The sequence below is a fragment of the Jaculus jaculus genome, chromosome Y (genome assembly GCF_020740685.1).
Source record: "Jaculus jaculus isolate mJacJac1 chromosome Y, mJacJac1.mat.Y.cur, whole genome shotgun sequence".
Lineage (NCBI taxonomy): Eukaryota > Metazoa > Chordata > Mammalia > Rodentia > Dipodidae > Jaculus > Jaculus jaculus.
The window spans coordinates 3,675,005-3,696,665 of record NC_059126.1 but is presented as its reverse complement, the minus strand read 5'-3'; the positions used below and the strand labels follow the sequence as shown (position 1 = coordinate 3,696,665).

The window sequence follows — 21,661 nt, the reverse complement described above, 5'->3', positions numbered from 1 at the left end:
TAGAGAATGTTCCATGGGCTGCTGAGAAGAATGTGTAGTCTGTGGATTTGCGATGGAAAGTTCTGTAGATGTCCATTAGGTCTAAGTGATCTATGCTTTTGTTGAGCTCTCTTACTTCCCTTTTGATTTTTTGTTTGGATGATCTTTCTATTACTGAAAATGGTGTATTGATGTCCATAGCTATGATGGTGTTGGTGGTTATTTCTGTTTTATTGTCAAGTAGGTTTTGTTTTATGAACTGTGGTGCTCCTGTGTTTGGTGCATACAGATTTATGATTGTAATATCCTCTTGATGGGTTGTTCCCTTGATAAGTAGGAAGTGGCTTTTGTCTTTTTTCATTATTTTTTGGTTTGATGTCTATTTTATTTGATATAAATATAGCTACACCTGCTTGTTTCTTATTCCCATTTACTTGGAATATTGTTTTCCACCTTTCCCCCTGAGGAGGTGTTTTAATGGTGAGGTGTGTTTCTTGAAGGCTTCTGATTGAGGCTTATAATTTTTTGATCCATCCTGTTAGCTTGTGTCTCTTGATGGGTGAATTAAGTCCATTAATATTTAGGGTAATGACTGTGAGATTTGATTCGATCCCCACCATATTATGATGGTAAATGTGGGTTGGTGTTTTCATGGACTTTGAAGGTTTTTGTGCCTACTTTGAGTTTGGTTATTGTGATCTGCTTCTTGTAGGCGAAACAAGCAAGGGTGCTGCTTTCCTGATGAACCGGATACCAACAGAAGGGGGAAGGAGATCAACACAGAGAAAAATCAACTCCTACCAAATCAGAGAGCCACAATTTATAATAGCCGGGAAATGGAACCAGCCTAGATGTCCCTCCACTGATGAATGGATAATGAAGATGTGGCACATTTATACAATGGAGTTCTATTCAGCGGTAAAGAAAAATGAAGTTATGAAATTTGCAGAAAAATAGATGGATCTGGAAAGGATTATACTAAGTGAGGTAACTCAGGCCCAGAAAGCCAAGCACCACATGTTCTCTCTCATATGTGGATCCTAGCTACAGATGACTGGGCTTCTGCGTGAGAATGAAAATACTTAGTAGCAGAGGCCAGTAAGTTAAAAAGGAGATATAAAGGGAAGAGAAAGGAAGGGAGGAGGGTACTTAATAGATTGGTATTGTATGTATGTAACTTCAGTGATTGAGATGGGGAGGTAATATGATGGAGAATGGAATTTCAAAGGGGAAAGTGTTGGGGGGGGAGGGAGAGTATTACCATGAGATATTTTTTATAATCGTGGAAAATGTTAATAAAAATTGTGAGAAAAAACAAACAAATAAATAAAAGCAAAAAAAAAAAAAAAAAAGAGAGAGAGAGAGCCAGAGCTCCAGAAGCCTCCAACACCTCATCACTAAAGCAGACCAAAAGTGAACCTAACATGGCTCAGGGAAATTTTGCAGAAGAAGGTGCAGAAAGAGTGTCAGAGCCACATATTACATCATGATATGCAAAGACATTTATCTTACCCATAACTGTGGGCTAACTCCACAAGGCATGACCCATATACCTCAACAAGGAGGGGCGAAGGGGAGGGAGTAGGTCATGGATGAGCCTAATTTTGGTACCAAACTGACGGTATTTAATGAATACAAAATTATTTAATAAAAATATGAATAAAACAAATAAAAAAGGTAATATAAACAAAACCTAGGGAGGAAAAAATCTTACACTTTATGTTTTTTTTTTCTCACAAATTGGGATATAAGGAAATGTGAAGTAGAGATAGATAATTAGATGGTAGATAGATAGATAGATAGATAGATAGATAGATAGATAAATAGATAGATAATAGATAGGACACAGCAATATAATTCTACATATAGAATCAATGTTGTTAAAATGCTACTTTCGTTTTACTGGCCTGTACATTACTGACTTTAATATTATGACCTGAATGTATACATTCAAAACACAGAAAAAAATTGCCTTCCAAAAGTTTAACCTTTTTATCTATTTATTTATTTATTTTATTATTTCATTTATTTATTTTTGTTTATTCTAGGTAATTTTTCACTCTATTCCCGGCTGAGCTGGAATTCACTATGTAGTCTCAGGGTGTCCTCAAACTCATGATGATCCTCCTACCTCTGCCCCCTGAGTGTTGGGATTAAACGCATTCACCACCATGCCAGGCTAGTTTCACCTATTTCTAAACTTTGATGGAATGTTCTGAGATGTTATATCTATCTGTTCTATGATTCCATTTTATCTAGATGCTTCTCACTGGTGAGAATGAAATATTAATGTCACTTTAAAAAAGTAATTCTCTTTCTGTTTACTAAAGATATCCATAGGGTAGGCAGAGAAATCATGTGTTGCAGACAATGAACTAAAGTGTGAGTTTACAGATGTCAAAATTTCAGTCTCATCGTTGACATGATGAGTGTGGCTGTCATTCCCAAATACACCTGCACCTGGAATCCAATGTATGAAGGAACATTTGTCTGTCTCCATTAAGAGCTAGGACTTCAGGCCATCATGAGATACAGACAGACCTCTCAGCAAGATGTGCTTCATTTCACCCACAATTTGCCCAACCCCTCAAAAAAAGTGAACCATGCTGACACAGACTCAAATGTTCAGAAATCTGTGAATAATTTACTATGAACTTCATAAGTGAATGCAAGGCATAGGGTAGTCAATTCTTTTTCATGTGTTCAGTAGTATGTTGCAAATTAACTGATGCATAATATTTCTTGCAATTTGTGTGTCGACAAGATGGAATGTGCCACTGATACAGACTCAAAACACTGAATTTAAAATATTTACTTCGAAGCAAATCTAGTGAGTATCAGATCCTTAAGGGTGACTATGGGAAACCAACTCTACAGTGCCTTCAGCCTCATGGCCACATTGTTTACTGCCTGTTGCTCTGAGCTAGTGTTGGACCGAAGCATCTTTCCACATGAGAGTTTTATTATTTCTAACTCTTCCAGGTGATCCACTTCAATTTTTGTGGACTAAACCAAGAGAGGTTACTGTTTATAATGCCACTAACAGTTGGATGCTTCATGAGCCATATCATAACTCTCCAAGAGTCTGGTTAAAATTACCTCAGTGGGGATTACAGAAGTAAATATAATGATTCAGATATGCTGGTATTGATATTCTTTTTAAAAAACATTTAATTTAATTTATTTATTTATTTGAGAGTGACTTACAGAAGGGAGAGAGAGAGACAGACAGAGAGAGAGAGAAAAAAAAAAGAGAGAGAGAGAGGCAGAGATATATAGAGAGAGAATGGGCACGCCAGGGTCTTCAGCCACTGCAAACAAACACCAGATGCATGCGCCCCCTTGTGCATCTGGTTAATGTGGGTCCTGGGGAATCAAGCCTCGAACCACGGTCCTTAGGCTTTACAGGAAAGTGCTTAACCAGTAAGCCATTTCTCCAGCCCCCCACTTGACATTCTTAAAACATTGTGTGTAAAGGATTGAGCAACTTCAAACATACAAAATATAAAAAGGTATTTAGCTCTCATTTTCATATGTATGGACTTCTTTTGTCAACAACAAATTCTGCTAATTATTACAAATTGTACTTGCAAAAAGATCTGAAAAAAAAATGTATTATATTTTGTCTATGCATTTTGAGAAAGCCCTTATCTCACAAGGTTCTCATGGTGGCATTATTCAATCATTGCATGGCCAAAAGGCACAGACATTTACTTTCAGATGCAGTAAGCATATTAGAGCCCTTTGACATCAACTATGACCTTGAAAATTTTAGTTTACAGTGAACATTTAAGTAATACATAATTTAAATAGTGATATTTTTGTGTTCCTACTCTACCATTGTGAAAAAAAAACTAATAACATAAAACCTAAGACTGTTTTCTTTCACAGTTGCAAAAGCATAAATCAAGTCCTCATAATGCAAACTCATACAGTGACCCCAAGATTTATTATTTATATCACATTTTAAGGTTGCCCTATGGGATGGGATGTGATCAACACATGACAGTTTATGTTCTCCCTGCTTTCAAGTTGTTGCATGTGTTTGATTAGAATTTGTGGGAAATCCATGGACTGATGAAATGACTGCAATTTTAATGAAAATTGGCAATGTATCCATAGGTACTTTGATGATTAATATAAGATTTTAGAATCTATAGTAAACATTGCTCTACAACATTCTAACTGCTAACTTCTCAATTTTTCATTCTAAAATGAATGAATGAATCAATCAATAATTTAATTTTTTGGAGAAGGAATTTGAAATAGAGTCTTACTCTTACCAAGGGTGATGTGGAATTCACTATTTAATTTCAGGATGGCCTTTAACTCATTATGATCCTCCTATCCTATCTCTGCTTCCTGAGTGTTGGGATTAAGGCATGCATTACCAATGCCCTCCTAATAAATAAATATTTTAAAATAGGGCTGAAGAGATGGATCAGAGGTTAAGAATTTTGCCTGCAAACCCCATCGGCCAAAGTTTAATCACTCAGTGCCCACTTAAAGCAAGATTCAGAGTGTATGGGGAACATCTGAAGCTCATTTGCAATGGTTGGAAGCTCTGGCTTGACCATTCTCAATCTCCCCCCCCACCCCCGTCTCTCTCTTCTATAAAGTGTACAAATAAAAATATTTTAAGTATCCATTATCCAGCCATATTTTCAAGTTTAGGTCAATAGTTAATGCAGTTTCAATATAGGCTTTTTAAGGCACAGAAACAAAATGGCTAAGTATTTTCTTTTTCTGTTTATATCTCCTATGATTTTATCAAAGCTTAATCTGTATTTAAAATTTTTAAATGTTGATATAGGAAGCATATGTTCTACCCAGACAATTAGTAAATGACAAATGTAGTTAATATGTTCCAGTAAGGTCATCCCAACTTTTATTTATATCACTGCTGTCCTTAGGCACTCAGCAGTTAAGGACTTAAAAAAAAATTGTTTGCTAAAGAGAGAGAAAGAGAATATGGGCACTCCAGTACCTCTGGTCACTCCAAACAAATGCCAGATGCATGCCCCAGTTTCTACACTTGTCTGATGAGGGTACTGGGGAATAGAACCTGAGTACTTAGGTCTCAAATGCAAGGGTCTTAACCTCTAAGGCATCTCTTCAGGCCAGTAGTTAAGAGTTTAAATGACCTTAGTTTTAATGTGATGCAACCAAATTCATGCTCATGTACCTGCACCTAACAGCTTGGACTTACCATTACCTCAATACATACATGAGTACAATTATTCAGCTTTATATCTTTTGTAAGTAGGGCATTTGGGATGTGTTGAATTAGAGACATGGTTTTTATTTAAGATTATGTGGTTGAAAATAGTATGAGAAAAATAAGATTCTCTTCACTTCAGTAGAACATTTACTAAAATCAGAATGATACAGATTAGATTAACATGGCCCCTGTTCAAGAATGGCAAACAGATTCCTGCTGTATTCCATATTTTATTTTATTTGCTTTTATTCATTTGAGAAAGAGGGGGGAGAGAGAAAAGGAGAGCAGGGAGAGAGAGAGAAAAAGGGAGAATTAGCATTCCAGGGCCTGCAGCCACTGCAAACAAACCCCAGATACATGTGCCAGCTTGTGCATTTGGCTTATGTGGGTCCTAGAAAATTAAATCACAGTCTGTTGGCTTTGAAGGCAAATGTCTTAACCACTAAGCTGTCTCTCCTATCCATGTGTTCCACAATTTAAATAAAGAAAAAATAAACAATCAAATAAGTAAAAGATATGGTACTGTCATTTAATCTTGAAACCGTATTTCTTCTCAGTTCCAAAGGTGAATTACTTCTCAGTGTATTTTGTCTCAACCAATTTTTTGATGTTAAAATTCAACTATTTTTATAATGAATATGACCATCAACATGTGTTTGTTGTATTACGTACGTATTCAATTTAATTCTCTATTGGAGAAAATACCATATCGTTGGTACTTTGGGGATGCGTGTGTAGGCATTGTTATCATGATCTAACATGGTATAGGAATGTGTTCACATGTGTCTTAAAACCTTACCATAACTTGTGCCAGGCACAGTGGCACATGCCTTTAATCCCAGCATTCTACAGGCAGAGGTAGGAAGATTGATGTGAGTTCAAGGCACCCTGAGACTACATCCCGAATTCAAGGTATACCTGGGAACAAATAAGACCATAACTTGAAAAACAAACAAAACAAAAAAATAATAATAACACAAAACCTTACCATAACTTTATAAGACATATGTAATTCTCTGTTTTGTTGGTTTGCTTTTCTGTATTTTTGTATCAGTACCTCTGTAACTCTGAATTATGTGAATCATGCTCTCCAGCCCACTTTTGAAACAAAATTATAGCAATTCTTCTTCTACAGACATCCTCATAAAGATTGAAGGATCTCACCCCCAAGTAAGACTTGCAATACTACACACACACACACACACACACACACACACACACACACACCATGCATATAACAATATCCAATACCTGATTCTCACACTGAAGATCAGGTATATGTGAGGTCATGACAAATCATTGCATGATTGAGTCATTGAGTATTGCCACCTAACACAGGAAAGGATGTTGGACTGGGGCTATTTCCACAAGAAAAAAACAGTGGAATCATTTATGTTTTCTGATGTTAACTTCACATCTCTTCTATAATGGAACTAAAATTTATTGTGTCAAAATAAATGTGAAGTTTTTGGCTTTTGGTTTTCTTTTGTTTGTTGTTGTTGAAAATAGAGACAAAGAGGAAAATACGGACATCAATATCAATAGAAATGACTTGGGAAGAAATAGTGATTCAGAAAGCAGGCGGATTTAGGAGGAGGGAGAACAAAGGTCTTAATATCAAGTAATATTTTTGCATATGTATGGGAATTGTCAGTAAAACTTTTACAAAATCTATAGTAGAACTCATTGACTATGTGAACACTTTAGGTGATTTCCTCGTTCATTTATTTTTTTATTTTTTATTTTTTTTAAATATTTATTTATTTATTTGAGAGAGACAGACACAGAGAGAAAGACAGATAGAGGAAGAGAGAGAGAGAATGGGCGCGCCAGGGCTTCCAGCTTCTGCAAATGAACTCCAGACGTGTGCGCCCCCTTGTGCATCTGGCTAACGTGGGACCTGGGGAACTGAGCCTTGAACCAGGGTCCCTAGGCTTCACAGGCAAGTGCTTAACCGCTAAGCCATCTCTCCAGCCCTCGTTCATTTATTTTGTTACACAAAGAGTAGAGTAGATTCCACAACATAGATTGAAATAAAATAGAAACAGTGTTGTTGATACACTCAGATCCAATCATCACAAAATTCTAAATATGCTTTACAGAATTCTTTTCTTTTAGAAGTGCAAATATTAGAGAAGAAATTACTTTCATGTCATTTTTCCAAAATCTAGAAAATGATATAATTCTGAATGTATGAATTGATCTCCAATTAAGTTTCCCTTGCTGGGTTACATTATCAACATGAGGGGATAATGAACAGAAGGAATAATGTGCCACTGTGGAAATAAAGCTTGATCAACCTATAGTTCATAAATTAGGATGGGTTTTATCCTTAGAAAGGATCCTAATAGCTATATTTTCTGAATTATCTTCCATGAAATGCAGCAAATTGCCATACTATCAGTGAAGAGACACAGACAGAATATAACAAGATTATTAATGAGAAGAAAATTCCAATTCAAAATATCCTGGATGTCACCAAGACAGGTGAATCACTCTTGTACTACCATAGGAAAATACGACAGGAAAAGCTTAAAGTTTAAAGAATCTCTGTCATCCTCTGTAGCTATTTCTCATTCAGAATACTTATGATTAAAAATATTGCATTTATGAAGTAAATGTCATACCACTTTACCCTCTCTTTGTTGTATTTTACAGACACGTGTTCAAAATGGAGATATTGACTGTATAAGTTAAGCCATGTCTCTTGCACCTCTTCAAATGCTCAAGTTAAGTGACACTTGAAATCCATTCATTCAAAATTATTAATACAAAAGCATGAAATAAATGGTGTATTGGTGTAATATTTATAATTCATGTAACATGAAATTAGTCCAGGTATATAGTGATTTTATTTAAATGAAGAAAGAATTAATGAATTTAATAGTAAATGAAATCTGAAATCTGATTATTAATCATTTTAATTCTCTTTTGAATGCTGACATCACATTAACAGTATACTTACAATATATCAATGAGTCTCATCATTGCCATGTGTGGCCTAGAGGTACATATAATTACTGTGAGTTTGGGGCATCACTATAAACACAGAATCTCACACTTCTATCATGACAAGAAGAGTCATCTGAAGTAGTAGATCCTGTAAAATATGCCAGCATAAATGTACTTGATAACCCAAAGACAGTGCCCATTGGTTTTAGTTTGTATTCATTCACATTGTCTTTGTTCCAGCAACACCCATATGAATTTCTTTATACCCTGGCACTGATCATGTTCACCATATCACCTCACAGGCATGTAAATGACTATCACTTATAATTCTCCAGGTTAAAAGAAGATACACAATGGTTACAGCAACTAGGTCTCTATGGAACCAGAGTCAAATACCACAGACTTGTAATCATCTTTCATTACTGATTGTTCTCTCATCTTTATGAGTATTTTTGATTCTTCACCCAGTCTGACCTGTCCATGTTTTTTCCATTACTGTTTTTAGTATTACTAACTCCCACTGTTATTAAATGAATTGATTTCATATACCTGTCGATGCATTCTGAATAAAATAATGTATTACTGAAACTTAGATGAACTGGCCCCATCTCATAGTCCTTATCGCACTTTGGAAACATTTTTGTTTGCCTCTTGTTTTAGAAAAGCCCATTTGGCAGTGGGGAAGTAAGCGATAAAATCCAGTCAGTTTTGAAGTAGAAAAATATGCAGAATTTTGAATAAATAGTATTGTCTGTGTTTTGTCACATTTATATTTGAAAATCAGGAAGTATATGGATTAGATGAGAAAGAGGTTAAAACAAACATGTATACATATACACATATACATATATACATATATACACCTGTATATATGGCCATATATATGGCTCTCTATAGGTCCTCAATTATTTGTTTTATGTTTCTACATGGAAATTGTCATTTGTCATGAATCTACTTTATTAACTGATAACATAACCTACATTATGAGATTCAAAGTTGAATTTTTAATCCTCTCTGCACCTGCCCTGTTGGCAAGTACTAGCTCCCAGCACTAGATACACTTAATCATTTTATATATGCTGTCTGCATATATTCACTGCTATTTTCTTCTAAGTTCTAAGTTGGCACATCAGCCCAAATCACTGCCACCCAGAACTCAAACTTGACTCTAACACCTCTCTTCTTTCCCAAGACAGGATAAGTTTTGTACTCCCTGTCTTACAATAGTAAACTCTTGTTCATCAGCATTTATAAAAATTCATAAGTGTCCTTTCTTTAAATCCCTTAAGGAATTCTTTTCACTTAAGCTTTCTTCCTATATCTTTCACTGGAAACATGCCTTAAAGAGAGACGATCTTGGGCTGGAGAGGTGGCTTAGTGGTTAAGCGCTTGCCTGTGAAGCCTAAGGACCCCGGTTCAAGGCTCAGGTCCCCAGGACCCACTTTAGCCAGATGCACAAGGGGGCGCACGCGTCTGGAGTTCATTTGCAGAGGCTGGAAGCCCTGGCACGCCCATTCTCTCTCTCTCCCTCTATCTGTCTTTCTCTCTATGTCTGTCACTCTCAAATAAATAAATAAAAATGAATAAAAAAAAAGAGAGACGATCTTCCCTTTCAGCTGTGTGCCCCTCAAGTCTGAGTTGACACTGTGAGGTCACTAAATTACAATCTCTTGTTGTCTGAGACAATATTGTGTTCCAGTAACTAAAAGCTTCTTCTCTTATTTTCTACATTTGTCCCACTACTGTTCTACACATGAACAGATATCCTTGGTATAGTCAGGATTGTGAGAATGACTTGGAGACTGTTTGCATAATGCTATACAATACAGAATTGACCTGAGTTGTTAATTTGCGAGTTAGCACTAGGAACATGACTGAATTATAAGTGACAAAACACAAGAAGAAATTATACATGGGACAGAGAATACACTGAACACTCACCCTGACCCACTCTATACACATGGGGATGTGTCAACAGAGTTCCTATTTAGTGAAATATCTATAATTATAATAACATGTGTGGACCTGGTCTTACTTTAATATTTGTCACAAACAAATATCAGCTAATTTGCAATGGACATAGATAATTGACTTTGTGCTGTTAGTAATGAAATTATGCTTTGCTTGCATAAGAAGAACAGCCTTAAACTTGGAGAGCAACTTTAGAAAGACTCAGTGAATGGAGTGACATATCCATTGGGACATGGCTTTTGCTTCACCATCTGTTACATGACAGTGGATGCCAGGGTAAGGATGATTGTTTTGTCCATTGAATCTCGATGTTATCTTGATGTGAACAAATCAAGTTTCCACTTCATCTTGTGGCTCAATTAGCATCATTTCATTAGTGGAATGTAGCCAGGCCAAACAGCTCAGCAGTGTCTGACTCACAGGACAGAGAAAACTTGTGTAAACCCTTGACAGGAACAATGAGTTCATTCCATGTCACACAAACAGAGATTCCTTGGGACTGTGCATTGGGATTTTGGATATGACAGAAAAAGTGGAGCAAAGAATCCGGTGTTAGGCAAAGAAACCCTTTCACCCTGAAACATGTGCACTTCAAAATTGCTCTGCATAACAACAAAAGAACACAAGGGGAAGAATTTTCTGTTTCATCTGCTACAAAGGATGGAAATGGAAATCTCCATGTTGAGATTCTGAGTCTTACATAGGTCACTAACATTAAGATTTTCTGTTACATCACTTGTCTCGAAAAAAATAATAAAACAACAGTGGGATATGGCTCAATCTCAGGATAATCTTGGGGAAAATATTTACTCTCTCCCTGTCCTTACAGTATTGGTTTTGTATTCAAACTATTTCTGGGCTGGAGAAATGGTTTAGCGGTTAGGAAACATTTGCTGTTTTTTAGTAAGGATACCAATATCCATCTCTTCTGTCTTTTGTTCCATGAAATGCAGCAAACAGTTCCAGTCTCAGTAGAGAAATGCAAAAACAGTACCTGAATCTGACTAGTGAGCATAATATTCCACATAACAAAATTCTAGATGTCACCAAAACAGGTAAACTCAGTTTTCTACATGAGAAAGCATTCCTTAATTACAGCATATCCCATGATTATTGTATTCTTCTTTTAAAAAAATTTATTTTTTTATTTTTTTGAGAGTTACAGACACAGAAGAAAGACAGATAGAGGGAGAGGGAGAGAATGGGCAGGCCAGGGCTTCCAGGCACTGCAAACGAACTCCAGACGCATGCGCCCCCTTCTGCATCTGGCTAACGTGGGACCTGGGGAACGGAGCCTCGAACCGGGGTGCTTAGGCTTCACAGGCCAGTGCTTAACCGCTAAGCCATCTCTCCAGCCTGATTATTTTATTCTTATCTCCAATTCACCAGCATTGCAATTAAAAACTATTGAGGATATTTAGTCAATGTAATGCCAATTTTAGATTTCTTTCTTTATTGTATTTCATAGACACATGTCCAAAATGAAGGCGTTGATTGGGTCAGTAGAAACATCATCATTATGACTCACGACACATATAAGTTAAAGAGTATTTTAGGTGAAAACAAACATTTGAAGACAAATTATTTCCTATTTATACATGAAAAGTGGAGCCCATGTTGGAGATCTATACCTATATCTATGACATATGATAAATGATGGATTTCTTTCATTTGAAAACAAAAAACTGGGTAAGTTAGGTGCTAAATGTAATACAAAATATAGTTGTAAGCTCTTTGAATTCTTTTGTGTATACCTCCTTTGCATGGTAAAAATAAGGCCTAATATTCAACAAGATTCGTGATTTTTATGTGTGGCACTGATGAATATGTAAGCTTGTAAGTGTTTTAGATATCACTATATACCCAGAACCTCACACTTAAACCCTGAACACCAGAATCAACCCAGTGAGTAAAATCCTGGAGAATATGCAATTATAAATTGTGCATGGCCATCTTCAGATAGGGTCCAAGGTATGATTGTCATCATGAGAACTGATTTCATCATTTCCCCAGTCAAACTCACATGCTTTCATTTGTATTTTCATTTCCATCACCTAACCAAAAGTTCACAAGCACTTACAGTTATTTTTTAGGTCATGATCACATAGGCCTACTTTGCAACATCACTTCTCTGTGGAACCAGAATCATAAACACAGTTGGAATCATCTTTCATTGGCTGTTGGATTTTCACCTTCCCAATGTAGTTCTGATCCTTCCCTCAGGCCTTTTCCTTCCATCCCCTTCCCGAAACACATTCAGTATTTACAGCTTACTCTCTGATTAAATGAATTGATTGCATGTACCAGTGTATGCATTATGAATAAACACGTGTAAAGAGCATGAATCATAGGCATGCATTTGAACCTGGACTAGAGGTACCAATGTACAAACACTGTTACTCTATGGTTGCATTAAATGTTTCAAGTACACTACAGGAAAGCAATGGCTAGAGGTTGTTCACTGTAAGGTGTTTTAAAATGTCTCTGTGCCAGGTGTGATGATGTGTGCCTTTAATCCCAGAACTCAGGAGGCAGTGGTATGAGGATCACTATGAATATGAGGCCATCCTGAGACTTCATAGTGAATTCCAAGTCAGCCTGAGCTAGAGTGAAACCCTACCTCAAAAAAATAAAATGATATTAATAATAATAATTAGGTAAAAGAAAATGTCTATAAAGCAGTGTAATGTAATAAGTTTTCGAGGAATCACATCACCTAGTTTTTATGTCTCTTTTTTGTAAAATGAAAATCAAGTGTGTTTTGCATCCTACCAAAAATGTTTGAAAACTCATTACTTAGGCACCAGAGTTCAGAGTACACAACTTGACCTAGGATGGGTGATTTTCCCCCACATATTCCAAATCCAACTCTGGGATTGTCACTTTAAAAATCTAAATAACACATACAGTGGGAGGTCTTTCCACCCAGCAAAGTTCATTACACACCATCGTTCTACCAAAATTTTGTGAAAATTGACAACCATTTGGGGAAGAAATGTACATGGTAAAGTGAAAGGAGGAAAAGAATGAATATGCTACCATTGAACGATCTAGGAATAAACCAAACAAGCAAATATATCTTGGCACAAGCAATCCAAGAGGGAAAAAAAAAAATAAAATAATTCATTGAAACCAGTGAATAAGGCATTGTTTCACTTAATAATATAGAAATCTATGAGATAAATAACTGAATCTCAATGACTGATGTTGGGAGCTGTAGCTGCTCTTTGACCATGAGAACTGAAGCTGTTTTTGGATCTCTGGGCACAGAGACCTTATCGTATGGCCTTAGCAAACAGTCTTCAGACAGGGAGGCATTTGTGGAGCAGACTTTAGGCATGTAGCCACTGTCTGGAAAGTTTTATTTTCTGTATATAAGCTTGTGCTTGTCTGAATAAATCTGAGACCTTGATCAGAGTATAGACTTGGTCTCCTTCTTTGTGTCTCTTGTCTCCCATCCAAGTTACTTTCCCCTCATGTCCTTGTTTAACTCCCTGCTGGCCAGGGCAGACTGAGAAAACAGAAGTCAGTGAACCTAAATGAGTAGAACAGAAATCAAGATAACTGTTGTATAAGTGAGGAAAATATGCATGAACATAAAATGTGTTTTTAAACATCTGTAAAACTAAGTCAAAATAGCAAAGCATGGTTGCACGTACCTTTGAACATGGCACTCGGGAGGCAGAGGTAGAGAGATTGCCGAGAGTTTGAGGCCACCCTGAAAATACAGAATGAATTCCAGTTCAGCCTGACCTAGAGTGAGATCGTACCTCAAAAAAAAAAAAGGTCAAAAAAATTTTTAATTAGGAGAATTAAAAGACAGAATTACATGGACTAATATAGTATATAATATAAAGAAATATTACCAAAAGTGATTTTTAGATACTATTGAAGTCAAGTATATGCCAAATTCTTTCCTCTAAGAGGAAATGATTTGTGAGATGTGAAAAATAACTGCAAATTCCTAAGCACTTATGTCTTATCAATAATAAATAAAAAAACTGCACATATGAGTAAAAAAGGAAGACACAAAATTAAGAGTTTAAAAAGGAATGTTAAAATAATGGCAAAAAAAAAGTATCTTCAAGGGTGAGTCTCTGATATGTTTATAAAGAACCATACCAAAGTGTCATTAATTATTCTAAAAATGCCATAATATTGGGATTGTGCCAGCCTTCCCAAAGCTAGCATCATTCTTGAAGCAAGAATAAGGAATAGAAACAATGGGGAAAATAAACCCTAAAACATATGCCAGTACCCAAGATCAACTTAAACAAATGTGTTTAGCAGCCAATATTGGAAAAAAAAAAAAAAACTCTCAATGCTAATGAATGGATACAACAAACACGGCAATAAATTTGGTACTTTACTCAACAATTTTGTGGGTTTTGAGTGCAACACAGAATTTCTCCAGTGTGGATGGGCTTCATTTAGAGATGAAAGATGCAGAAATTTTAAACTCATCACATCTGCCCAAACCAGTGCCATTTTTTAAAAAAATTTTGTTTCTTTTTGTTTATTTCTTTGAGAGCAACAGACAGAGAAAGAAAAAGAAAAAGAGAGAGAGAAACACACAGAAGGAGGAGGGGTAATGGGTGCACCAAAGCCTTCAGCCACTGCAAATAAACTCCAGATGCATGCATCACCTTGTGCATCTGGCTTATGAGGGTCCTGGGGAATCGAGCCTCAAACCAGGGTCCTCTGGCTTCACATGTAAGCATGTAACTGCTAAGCCATATCTCCATCCCTAATTTTTGTTGTATTGTGGGGCACAATAAATGACAAGGGCAGAGGCAGTAAAAGGGCTAGTTGACTAAAATGTGATCTTCATGAGCAGGACACAATAGATACTCCCAAACTTGTTAGCATCTGTGCAACCTTAATTGAGAGGAAAAACCTACCTGACATGACCAGGATGAGCTCCTCAGTGTGTTAAACGATAGGAAGAGACAAGAGTGGTTGGTGTGGCAAAAATAAAGAGCACCTCACCCAGAAGTGATTTCATATTGTTCCATCGCTGTGAAAGCATGTGAATCCTGTAGCTTAGTATTTTTTCCCATGACAGCATCAATTAAAAAGTTATCAGGCAGGAGTCAATAGCTCTGCTCATCACACAATATATTCAGCACTTCCCACATGACAAGTGTGCTCATGACTTGCACAGAAGGAGCAGGGCCTTGCGATGTCTGCCTCTAACTTGGCCTGGACAGGGGGATGAGGCTACCAGTTCACTGAGTTTCAGTGGCAATGAGGACAGGAGTAAAGTGGACTGAGGAGTCCCAAGACCTTATCACCAGCTCCCAGAGTCAGTTCCTGAACTATACAGCTGTAGTGATAGGATGAACAGCCAAGCATGCAGAAGGTACCTCTCGAAGGTGAAGGGACCAGCCAGAAGTCCACAGTTAAAATTCCAAAGTTCTGTGGAGTCAGACAGTGAGCATCTCTGAGATCACCATATCCCTATTTTAATGGCTACAGGGGGTCTACCTTTATGTCTATTTTTTTGTGGTTGTTTTTTTCAAGGTAAGGTTTTGCTATAGCCCAGACTGGCCTGGAATTCACTCTGTAGTCTCAGGCTGGTCTTGTAGTCATAGCCATCCTTCTACCTCTAACTTCCCAGTTCTGGGATTAAAGGAGTATGCCACCACACCTGTATATCCCCAAATTGTATGATTTTAAGCGTACTCCCTCTTGTGCTTCTGGCTAACATGAGATCTGGGTAATCAAAGTTAGGTCCTTTTGCTTTGAAGTCAAAAAGCTTAACTGAGAAGCCATCCCTCCATCCCTATATGATGTTTTCATCCATAATAAAGGACACTCACAACAGGTGTGACCCATGGCAGGTGAAGACAGTGTTGTGCTTTTTAACTGTTTTAATTTTATTTATTTATTTAGGGAAGCCCAACAAAGTGGCCTTTTTATGACAGAGAGAGAGAGAGAGAGAGAGAGGGGGTGAGAGAGAGAGAATTGGTACTACAGGGCTGTCAGCCACTTAATGGAACTCCCTGTGTGTGCACAATATCTGTGCATGTATGACCTTGTGGTGAGCTTACACCATCTTTTGTATCTGGCTTACATGGCAACTGAAGAATTGAACATTGGACCTTAGGTTTTGCTGACAAGGTCCTTGACTGCTAAGCCATCTCTCCAGTATGATGTATTTCTTGTATTGATTTGAGACAGAGAGTGAATGGATATTTACTATTTTTTTTCGTTGTGGTTTTAATTAGGAACAGCATCCCATAATATCTGTTTGTAATTATAGCTATGTTTTGGGCTATTCAAATTATAAAGTGAGAAATTACAGTCTCTACACTGAATTAACTTTCCTCACTTTTTTGTGTGTGTAATAAAACAAACTTAAAGATGTTAAGGGGTACATATATGTGGGATGGGAGACATCATATCCTAATTTGTTTTTAAAAACATAACTATAAGGATATTGCTGAGTTTCCACATAGCTGCTTCATAAAATGGAATCTATCTTCATCTTGATAATACTATGTCCTGTTCATTGGATCAGCCATTTTCTAAATTTAAATAATGGCTGTAATCCATAAGAATTAGCAATTACATCTCTAAAACAGATGAGATGTTTAGTTTTCCTGTGAGGAAAATAAAATTCATTAATGACAGCACAATTTGCAGAACAAAATAGGAGAAATGGATGTACATAACAATTGGACATTCTTGTTTCAGTTCTCAGCGGATTTTCACACCCTCTACCTGGCCTCTAATCGTCTGTCAGCAATGAAAGAAAATTGACTGTTCAGGCTTTACTTTTGAAATATTTCATTTTATCATGGTTATAAGAAAATGTCTATGACTTTTTATATGGTAATTCAAATATGTTTAACTACTAGAAATGACCTATTTGAATGCTAACCTAAATTGCTTTGTCAAATTTACATTGACATATGGTATTGCATGACAATTTGAGATTCTGTTGGTAGCTCATGCAACCTGAAGTTTAGAAGTCATGATACAACTCCACACCGGCCAAAAGACATTGTGTAATACCTTGTAGATGCTCACAGTTGGAAAGATAATACTGAGTTCCATTGATTTCATTCACTATTTACAAATGGTGAGAAAACTTCATTCTGTGTAAACCTACAATTTGATGAAAGTCCACCAAACCCATTGATTGTCATTGGTTTTAATTCCTTTCCTTTCGATATGTAGGGTCTCATGTGCCTCATGCTGGGCTCATCTTTAGCTGAGGATTACCTCGAGATCCTGAGCCTCCTGTATTCCCAGCCCAAGTGTAAGGACTATAGCAAGCAGTGTGCTCCCATAGCAAGAGGCACTTGCCTTATTAATACAAGTAATGTTTAGTGAAGATTCCATAAAGTTGTAAGAGTAGGAAGGCATGGCGAAACACAGTCATATTCCAGGATGACAGTGATTAATAAAGGAATATCTCCACCACTTTGGACACTGAGAATTTTACATAATGAGTTCTAGAACAGCTGGTGTAAGAAAATATCTACCAGAGCCAGCCTGGAAAATGATCATGCACTTCATCAACATGAAGACCAGGAGGAGAGGAGAATCTGCTCCTCACCATGGAGAAGGACATCATCATCTGCAAGACAGCCCTCCTTGACTTGGGTGAATATGTGGAGCACTCCTAATGTAAGAGAGATACTGTAGCAATATTTTGGGATGGAAGACTGACATTTTACAAGCCTTTATGGCTAAAAATTATAATTCAGAATTGCTCCCGAAATTTGTGGGTAAGTGAGAACATGTACTTATATCAATACATCACAATGAATATTTCTCCTTAGGGGAAAGAGAATCATGAGTTCGTTGCACAAAAGTGGTTATGATAACAGCAAGAAAGTTGGCAGCCAAATACATACTTACAGAAAAAAATCAGAATATTATTTGAACCTAAGAATGTGGCACAAGCTTAATGTGCTATCAGTTGCCAGAAATCACAACCAACATGTACTAGGTGGTAGATGATCAGAGGTTCAGGGATAGCCTAAGCTATAAAATGAGTTCAGTGACAGCTTCAAGCTATAATTGTGTTCTCCCTGGATCCAATTGACAGCTAGCCAAAAACAATCCCCCTTCCCCAAACTACTCTCAGGAGACATATTAATGTTGAAAGTATGTCCTGAGCAAGTCTGAGAACCTTTGTTTAGGACCCAGCATCCATGTAAGAATAGAGACCTGCTGGCAAATGTCTGTCACCCCAGTGCTGGGGAAGCAGAGAGTCTCCAAGATATTTGGCTTCATAAAGCTGCGTGAAACAGTTTCATCTGAGTGCAGTGTGGCTTTGCATCATTTATGCGAACACTCACACACATCTTCAGGCTTTACATGCACACCTGCTTACACAGAGGAATGCATACTGAATACACATATATATTCAACAAGTGAATAAACAGCAGGGAAAGGAAAACCAGAAATAAGATATAAAAATGAAACACTCAGTTCAGTTACTATATATTTCAGGTGTTTTCCAAGTCTCTGCATTCAGATAAATTGTGTTTGACTTGCACCCTGGTGTAAAGTCAAAGAGAATGGTTATTGAATGCCAGACTGTAAAGGAGAGTGGGAAGGAGCTGCAAACACCATGTTGCATGGGAAGTCACGCAGAAGTGGGAGACAATTGTCAGGACGTTGATGTGAGGACAGAGAAAAAATGTGAAAACACAGTTTCTTTTTAGACTGTAAACTGTAATGTAATCCTGCTACTTCCTCAAGCCAAACAAATGTGGAATATTAATTAATGTGTGCTGGAAACCTCTAAATGTATTTAGCGAAAATGTAGTATTTCAACTCTACAGACTTCAGGCAGCCAATTACAAACCTCTGACTTTTGCTGATTGATGTGAGTATTTCATTCCTTAGCATGGCTAGAAAAAATCTTCACAGGACTTTTTAAAATGTATTTATTTGCAAGCAGATAGAGAGAGAGAGATAGAAGAGAGATAGACAGGGAGAGAATGGGCACTGCAAATGAGCTCCAGATACATGCACCACCTTGTGCATCTCCTTATGTGGGTCCTGGGGAATCAAACCTGGATCCTTTGGCTTCATAGGCAAATGCCTTAACAGCTAAGCCATCACTCCAGCCCTTCACAGAACATTTTTTTCATGATGGTGTTGTTTGCTATCCTTTCACTATTTTCAATATCTGACAGATGAATGTTTGGGCTTGAGATGTTGACTTTTTGTCATTCTTTCTGGGAATGGCCTAGAAGGCATTAAACCAGTTGAACAGAAAATTGACAACCAAAAGCATTTTTGGATGCTCAATAGTTTCTGTGATCCTTATCAGAGTGTGGATTTGAAAATATTATACTAAATACGTAAGTGGGTATAATTATCATGGCCTCCTGCTATTGACATAAGCACCTCAGTGTAGAACCACATTTTCATCCTGCAACAATCCAAAAATATTACACCAACTACTCAACAAGTAATTATAACTATGTGCAACTTCAAATATGCACATGATGGGCTGGAGAGATGGCTTAATGGCAAAGCCAAACGTCTGTGGTTTGATTCTCCAGGACCCACGTAAACCAGAGCACAAGAGGGTGCAGATATCTGGAGTTCGTTTGTGGAGGCTGGAGCCTTACAATGCCCTTTCTCTTACACACTCTCTCTGCCTATTTCTTTTTTTCTCTCTCTCAAATAAATAAATGAAAATAAAATAAATGAAATTAAGAAAATTAAATAAGTAAAATGAAAATCAAAGCCAGGCGTGGTGGTGCACACCTTTAATCCCAACACTTTGGAGGCAAAGGTAGGAGGATCGCTGTGAATTTGACGTCACCCTGTACCTTTGTAGTGAATTCCAGATCAGCCTAGCCTAGAGTGTGACCCTACTTCAAAACACAAAACTAGAAGAAAAAAAAACAAACACAAAACAAACAAATGAAAAGAACAATGCACATTATAAGAATCAATTGAATATAGTCTTTAACAAGAATGGCTATATAAATTCATAAAGCAAGTTGGTACTTGTTAGCAATGCATATTGTGAAATTCTCTGAACTCAGTCTATTCATTTACTTGTATACTTAAGGAAGATGTTTGGCAGCATTTTTTGGTTTGGCCTTGTACAATTATAGATGGAATGGAAGTCACAAAAATTGCTGGGAGAGAGTCATCTGATATTGGCAATTTATGAAACTTCCTTCATATATAGCATGGAGTTTTCTAACTTTTTAAAAATTATTTATTTATTTATTTATTTGAGAGCGACAGACACAGAGAGAAAGACAGATAGAGGGAGAGAGAGAGAATGGGTGCGCCAGGGCCTCCAGCCTCTGCAAATGAACTCCAGACGCGTGCGCCCCCTTGTGCATCTGGCTAACGTGGGACCTGGGGAACCGAACCTCGAACCGGGGTCCTTAGGCTTCACAGGCAAGTGCTTAACCGCTAAGCCATCTCTCCAGCCCCGTTTTCTAATTTTTTTAATTTTACTTGACTAGTGGCAACTTTTTATTAATACACAAACAATTTAAACAGTAATAGTGGTTTATACCTTTAAGCAATTGTGGAGAAAACAAACAAACAAACAAACAGTTGTATTAGTCAACACACAGGTTAAAAAAAATCACTTTTTCTTCCAGTTAAGATGGCAGCATAGGTACCATGCCAAAGCAGCCTAGGGGGGGCAAAAGACCAAAAAAACTCAGCAAAATACACACTTTTACTAAAAAGTGAAGTGTATAGGAAATTGAAGTGGCAGTGGAGAAGTAGAAGAGATCCAGAGCATCCAGAGCCCACACAGGCTGGCAAAAGTGGCTCCGGCAGCTCCGCCATCCGTGGTGGCAGTGAGGCACCAGAAAGCCACCAGACTTGGCTCCAGCTGCAGGAAAAGCCAGGTGCCAGAGCTTCCCCTCACACAGCGCTCTCCGCAACTCGGGAAACGTGAAGGGAGAGCAGCAATGAGCAGCGGAGGAGCAGACCATGAGGTAGAAGAACATGTGGAACAGCTAGAGACCCAGAGCAGCTGCGGCTCCCTCCCCTCCCCCACCGCCTGAGCCCAGCTCTGGTGAACAGAGCAGTGTCCCAGGACCTGGCCACGCCAACTTGGGCCGACAGCAGGACCCAAGCAGGAGCATAGTTCAGCAGCAACATCAGTGGCTCCGGCACCGGTAACAGCAGCCCCAGTAACAGCAGACCCAGCAGTAGCAGCTCCAGTTGTGGCAGCAGAGGCAGACCCAGCAGCAGCTTCAGTAGCAGCAGCAGCAGTGGACACAGAGGCAGCAACTTCAGCAGCAGTGGCAGCTACAGCAGCAGCAGCAGCAAAGGCAGCAGCAGCAGCAGTTCCAGCAGCAGGGGTGCTGATCTGCAGGGCCACACTTGCCAGGCTCAGTTTGCCCCACAGGAAAAGCCAGTGCCGAGCTCCAGAAATCAGAACAGCAGCCCGACAACCCAGGCAGCAACTTGACTGAGACCAAAATCATCCAAGGTAACTGGGTTTGCATTAGGGAAGGGTCTCACTTGGTTGCAAGCTGACTTGGATCCCTCAACAGACCAGAAATCTTAACCTCTTTGTTGATA

General features: G+C 37.9%; 1 non-coding gene across 1 annotated transcript; it reads left to right on the top strand.

Annotated features, from left to right (window-relative positions):
* Positions 1-5,323: 5,323 nt before the first annotated feature.
* LOC123457110 lies at positions 5,324-5,433 on the top strand. The gene has a single exon (XR_006634888.1). It is a non-coding gene; the product is annotated as a U6 spliceosomal RNA (small nuclear RNA).
* Positions 5,434-21,661: the final 16,228 nt, after the last annotated feature.